General features: G+C 43.8%; 1 non-coding gene across 1 annotated transcript; it reads right to left on the bottom strand.

Annotated features, from left to right (window-relative positions):
- Positions 1 to 290: 290 nt before the first annotated feature.
- Positions 291 to 373, bottom strand: trnal-uag (transfer RNA leucine (anticodon UAG)). Its single transcript has one exon. It is a non-coding gene; the product is annotated as a tRNA-Leu (tRNA).
- Positions 374 to 6049: the final 5676 nt, after the last annotated feature.

Below are 6049 nucleotides of genomic sequence, written 5' to 3'. Positions count from 1 at the left end.
GCTGAAACGGATGCAAAATGAGCGGCCCTTCCCTGTGAAAACGTGTCTTGTCCCCTTGATGGGACGAATCCTGGATTAAAGCTCCAGTCTCTCCGGGTACATGGTATGGAATCCCACCGCTGCAAGAATTTGAAAGCGGCACGGACACGATGGCCCGAATGGTCTCCCTTTGTGCAGTAACAGTCCATGATTCTCTATGCTGCACATGCAGTTTCTTTGAAATCCGACGCTGGACCACACTCCACCATGATTTTCTCTGAATATGTCAAAACATAAATTGCGTAAAATCCTGGCAGCAGTGGGATTCGTACCCACGTCCCCGCAGAGACTGGAGCCTAAATCCAGCGCCTTAGACCGCTCGGCCATGCTATCCCATAACGTACCCATCATTACTGAATCATAAGGCTAGTGATTGAAATCCGGCTTTCTTGCTCTTCATCATCGGGGTCCAGTGCTTTTGAATTGTGCAAGAAGGAATTTAAAGGGCTTTCTGAGCGCTGACTGCATTTATCACTTGATGAAAAAAACTTGTCCTCGAGCCCCACGTTGATAAATGTAGAAAATTGGGGACAGGAGAAGACAATTCAGCCCCTCGAACCTGCTGCGCCATTTAATTAGATCAGGGGTGATCTGCGCATCAACTCTATTTACCCGACTGTGACAGATATCCCTTGAAACCCTTTCAGGGAAAAATCCATCGATCTCAGTCTTCAAAATGTGAATTGACCCAACATCTTCAGCCTTTTGTTCAAAAAAAACTCCATATTTCTGCCACACATTCTGTAATAACGTGCTTCCTGATTGATCAGCTGAATGGTTTTGCTCTATTTTTCAGATTAAGCCCCTTCATTCTGGATTCTCCAAACAGAGAGAGCTGCCGAAACCCGAGATTGAACTATAAACCTGTAAATCTTCTGAGAAGGTATCAGGGAGATTAATGGCTTCTTCGTGGTGATCCGGTAGGGCAAGGGGATCTGAGATAATGGAACGGATTATCACAAGGTATCAGAAAATGTAAGGGTGTCTCCGTGCATATCAGTTTGTAAGGGGCACTCAGGGTATCAGAAAACGTAAGGAACGCTGACAAGATATGAAAGAGCATCATGGACGCTCTGAGGGGATCGGAGAAGGTTCGAGACAGAGCTTATCAGAGAAGACAATGAGCTCAGGGAGAATTAAAGAGGATAAGGAGGTATCAGAGAGGCTCATGGATCCAGAGTTGTCATCTTCTAAACATTACATTTCTTAATATTTAATAACAGCAAAAAATGAATCTGAATTGAACAGATAATCTGCCGTGTCCCACGTGCAGGGAATGAAAAGGTAGAATCGGGACGGGACTGGATGTTTGCCAGTGCTCACGGTTTTCTTTCACACAGTTCATTGTTGTGTCCGTTTCTCAAACTGCATTTCATTAATTGAAGATAAGAGGTTGCACCTGGAACCCTTTGTGAGCAATAAAATGTGAACCACCCAAAGTGGGGCTCGAACCCACGACCCTGAAATCAAGAGTCACATGCTCGAACGACTGCGATAACCGAGCCCACTGGCAACATTTGCAGCCTCCTCTGGCAGGAAAGGAGCAATTGGTTTTGCTTCATTGCGTCAATTTGTCCAACAATCCGAGGAAACTTCCTTCTGAACACCCGATCTTCAATCTGGAGTCAGTCTGATGTTTTTTTTTACTGGTCGTACAGCCCCGCGTTGAGCAGTATGGGAACATCGGGACAGGAGAAGACCATTCAGCTCCTCGAACCTGCTGCGCTCTTCAATTTGATCATGGGTGATCTGGACATCAAATGTGCCCTGTGATATTTTGTTGCTTGAATTCACAAAGTGGTAAATATCACTAAGGAAACAAAAAGGCACCGCTGTGAATCGAACCCAGGATCTTTTTATTAGACAAGCGCTTTGACCAGCTAAGCTACGGCGCCAAATCATGTTAGCATAGTGCTACATCTTCTCACTGATATCTGTCAGCTTCCTTTGAGCAGAGACGGTGAGTCTGAGGAGTGTGGGGCCATTTTGTACTCATCCATTTCTTTTGTCTGTTTCTCTGTGTTTCCCGATACTGTCTGTGTCTCTCGCTGTAATTTTCATTGTGTGTCCATCTGTGAGTTGATTCTGATCTAATGCATGTGTTTGTGTTTGTGTTTGTTTCTTCCGTGAAATAAATGAGGAGATCAGACAATTCTCCCTTTGACACTGAAGAACTAAGCAGCCAAACCTGACAACAAGATATTGTTTATTTTGATGCAGTAAAAAAAATTCCATCTTAAATGATTTAGGTTTTGTTCTGTGCAAAAAGAAACTGTGACCCCAACTATTGTTGCTTGTAGTAATTCTATTCCTGTAACAGTTGATCCAGAAGTGCAGGGTGGAAAGTATCGTGTCTGAGTGGCCTAACGCGCTGTTTTAAAGCTTCAGATAAATCCCACATTTTGCAGATGGATCAAAATCATAGCCTGTGGCTCCAAAACCACAGCCTCGCTCCTGTAAACAAGAAATGCTGAAGCGCTGCTTTTAACCTCTCATCTGCTCTTGGAACACGATAGGCCGGAGGAACCACATGGCAACACGAATAAGTAGATGTAGTTTGAAGAATACCAATTGTACCTTCAACTCCGTTCGAATTGTTCACAAGAAAAACTATTATTTGTTCGAAGTGGGAATCGAACTCACAATCTCGGCATTCCCCGAGCCTTTCCTGACATACAAATACCGCGTATTTATCTATCCCACTCTGCTGGAAAGGATGCAAACGTGAGCCGCCCTTACCGATGAAAAGATGTCTTGTCCCCTTGATGAAACTGATTCTGGATGAGAGCTCATGTCTCTCCGGTGACATGGTGTGTGAGTCGCACCTCTGCAAGAATTTGAAAGCGGCACGGACATGATGGGCCGAATGGCCTAACTTTTTGCAGCAACTGTCCACAATAATCATTGCTGTCGTTTCAGCTTCTTTGACATAATCCGTTGGACCACATATCACCATGATATTCTGTGAATACGTCAAAACAACATTGCTAGAAATCCTGGCAGTCGTGGGATTTGAACCCGAGACGGGAGCCTAAATCCAGCGCCTTAAACTGCTCGGCCACACTACCACGCAGCAAGCGCATCATTACTGAAACATGAGGCTAGTGATTGAAATCCGTCTTTCTTGCTCTTCATCATCTCGGTCCAGTGCTTTTGAATTCTGCAAGAAGGAAATTGAAGGCCTTCATGAGCCCTTAATGCATTTAACACTTGATGAAAAAACTTGTCATCGAGCCCTACGTTGATAAATTTAGAAAACTGGTGACAGGAGAAGACTATTCACCCTATCGAACCTGCTGCGCCATCTAATGAGTTTTGGGGTGATCTGTGCATCAACTCTATTTACCCGACTGTGACAGATATCCCTTGAAACCCTTTCGGGGAAAAATCCATCGATCTCAGTCTTCAAAATGTGAATTGACCCAACATCTACAGCCTTTTTTTCAAAGAAAAGTTCCAGATTTCTGCCACACATTCTATGATCAAGTGCTTCCTGATTGATCAGCTGAATGGATTTGCTCTATTTTTCAGATTAAGCCCCCTCATTCTGGATTCTCCGAACAGAGAGAGCTGCCGAAACCCGAGATTGAACTACAAACCTGTAAATCTTCTGAGAAGGTATCAGGAAGCCTAATGGCTTCTTCGTGGTGATCCGGTAGGGCAAGGGGATCTGAGATAGGGGAACGGATTGTCAGAGGGTGTCAGAACATGTAAGGGGTCTCCGTGCATATCAGTTTGTCAGGGGCACTCAGGGTATCAGAGAACGGAAAGGGCGCTGACAAGGTATCAAAGAGGATCATGGACTCTCTGAGGGTATCGGAGAAGGTAAGAGACAGAGCGCATCAGAGAAGACAATGAGCTCAGGGAGAATTAAAGAGGGTAAGGGGCGTTCAGGAGGTATCAGAGAGGCTCATGGATCCAGAGTTGTCATCGTCTAAACATTATCTTTCTTCATATTTAATAACAGCAAAAAATGAATCCGAATTGAACAGATAATCTGCCGTGTCCCACGTGCATGGAATGAAAAGGTAGAATCGGGACGGGACTGGATGTTTGGCAGTGCTCACGGTTTTCTTTCACGCAGCTCATTGTTGTGTCCGTTAAGATAACTGGATTTCATTAATTGAAGATCAGAGATTGCACCTGGAACCCTTTGTGAACAAGTCAACGTGGGGCTCGAACCCACGACCCTGAGATTAAAAGTCACATGCTCGAACGACTGAGATAACCGGGCCCACTGGCAACATTTGTTGCCTCTCCTGGCAGGAAGGGAGCAATTAGTTTTGCTTCATTGGGTCAATTTGTCCAACAATCAGAGGGGAGTTGCTTCTGAACACCCAATTTTCAATCTGGAGTCAGTCTGATATTTTTTCACTTGTCAGACAGCCCCGCGTTTACCGGTATGGGAACATCGGGACAGGAGAAGACCATTCAGCTCCTCGAACCTGCTGCGCTCTTCAATTTGATCATGGGTGATCTGGACCTCAAATGTGCCCTGTGATATTTTGTTGCTTAAATTCACAAAGTAGTAAATATCACTAAGGAAACAAAAAGGCACTGTTGAGAATCGAACGCAGGATCTCGTGTTCACTAAACAAGCGCTTTGACCAGCTAAACCACGGCGCTAAATCTCGTTGCTGTGGTGCTATATCCTCTCACTGATAGCTGTCAGCTTCATTTGAGCAAGGACGGTGAGTTTGAGGAGTGTGGGGCCATTTTGAACTCATCCATTTCTTTTGTCTGCTTCTCTGTGTTTCTCGATACTTTCTGTGTCTCTCGCTGTAATTTTCATTGTGTGTCCATCTGTGAGTTGATTCTGATCTAACGCATGTCCTTGTGTTTGTGTTTGTTTCTTACGTGAAATAAATGAGGTGATCAGACAATTCTCCCTTTGACACTGAGGATCTAAGCAGCCAAACTTGATAACAAGATATTGTTTATTTTGATGCAGTAAAAAAATGCCATCTTAAATGATTCAGGTTCAGTTCTGTGCAAAAATAAACTGTGACGCCAACGTGTTTCAAACACGTCGCTTTATAAGTTGTTGTCAGACACGTTACGATTGCAACTCAAGTTGTGTTTAATATCGGCAGGGAATGTTTCGCTAGTTTAGTATTGTTCAATTTGAATGAAATTAATGAAATCGGAAATAATCGCAGTGACCATTACAATAGTATAAACCCCTCCAATATTAACGGTAGTAGAAGATGTTGAGAACAGTATCGAATATTCTGCAGGATAATGAATATGAACAGAAAGAATAGTCGCCAATAATTGCAATTGGCAATTCTACAGAGACCTCTTTACTCAGGGACTGGTTTGAATGTGGAACTCGCTACCACAAGGAATAGCTGAGGCCAATAGAATAGATGCATTGAAGAGGAAGCGAGATAAGCACATGAGGGAGAAAGTAATAGAAGGGTATCCTGATAGGGTGAGATAAAGTAAGGAGGGTGGTGGCTCGTGAGGAGTATTATCGCCGGCAGAGACCAAATGCCCGAATAGCCTGCTTCTGTGCTGTTGTTTCGATGTAACTCGATGAATATTATTTGGTGTTCAGCTCTAACGTGACGCACATCAGCCTCAGCCTCGACTTCCATCCCACCGACTGCTGAAACCTTGGGCGGGAGGTTAAGCCTTTGGACTCGACACTCACTGCGGTTTTCCCCGCTCAGGTTTGCAGCGCATTCTCTCAACAATCTAAGTGTCTCCTGTGAATTTGAATCCTCTCCCTGTGAAGAACAGGAACCAAAAAACGGCTAGAATTTATTCTACTGCGTTTCGTATAAAACTCTCATTTATATTTTGATACAAAGCTTGTTGCTGTTAATTGGAAACATGAGCAATATTTCAGCGTAAATCAGATTTTGTGGCAGTTATTAATTTAAAATATTTCTGTCTTTTTCAACGTTTGTATGAATTGGTGATTTTTGAATAAAAATTCCGGCTTTTTCCGGGAAATGGACTCTGGACTTTTCGCTTTTGAATGCGAAAGCAAGCAACTCATGCA

The sequence above is a fragment of the Heptranchias perlo genome, unplaced genomic scaffold (assembly GCF_035084215.1).
Source record: "Heptranchias perlo isolate sHepPer1 unplaced genomic scaffold, sHepPer1.hap1 HAP1_SCAFFOLD_73, whole genome shotgun sequence".
In the NCBI taxonomy this organism is placed as follows: Eukaryota; Metazoa; Chordata; class Chondrichthyes; order Hexanchiformes; family Hexanchidae; genus Heptranchias; species Heptranchias perlo.
This window is presented reverse-complemented; position numbering and strand designations above follow the sequence as displayed.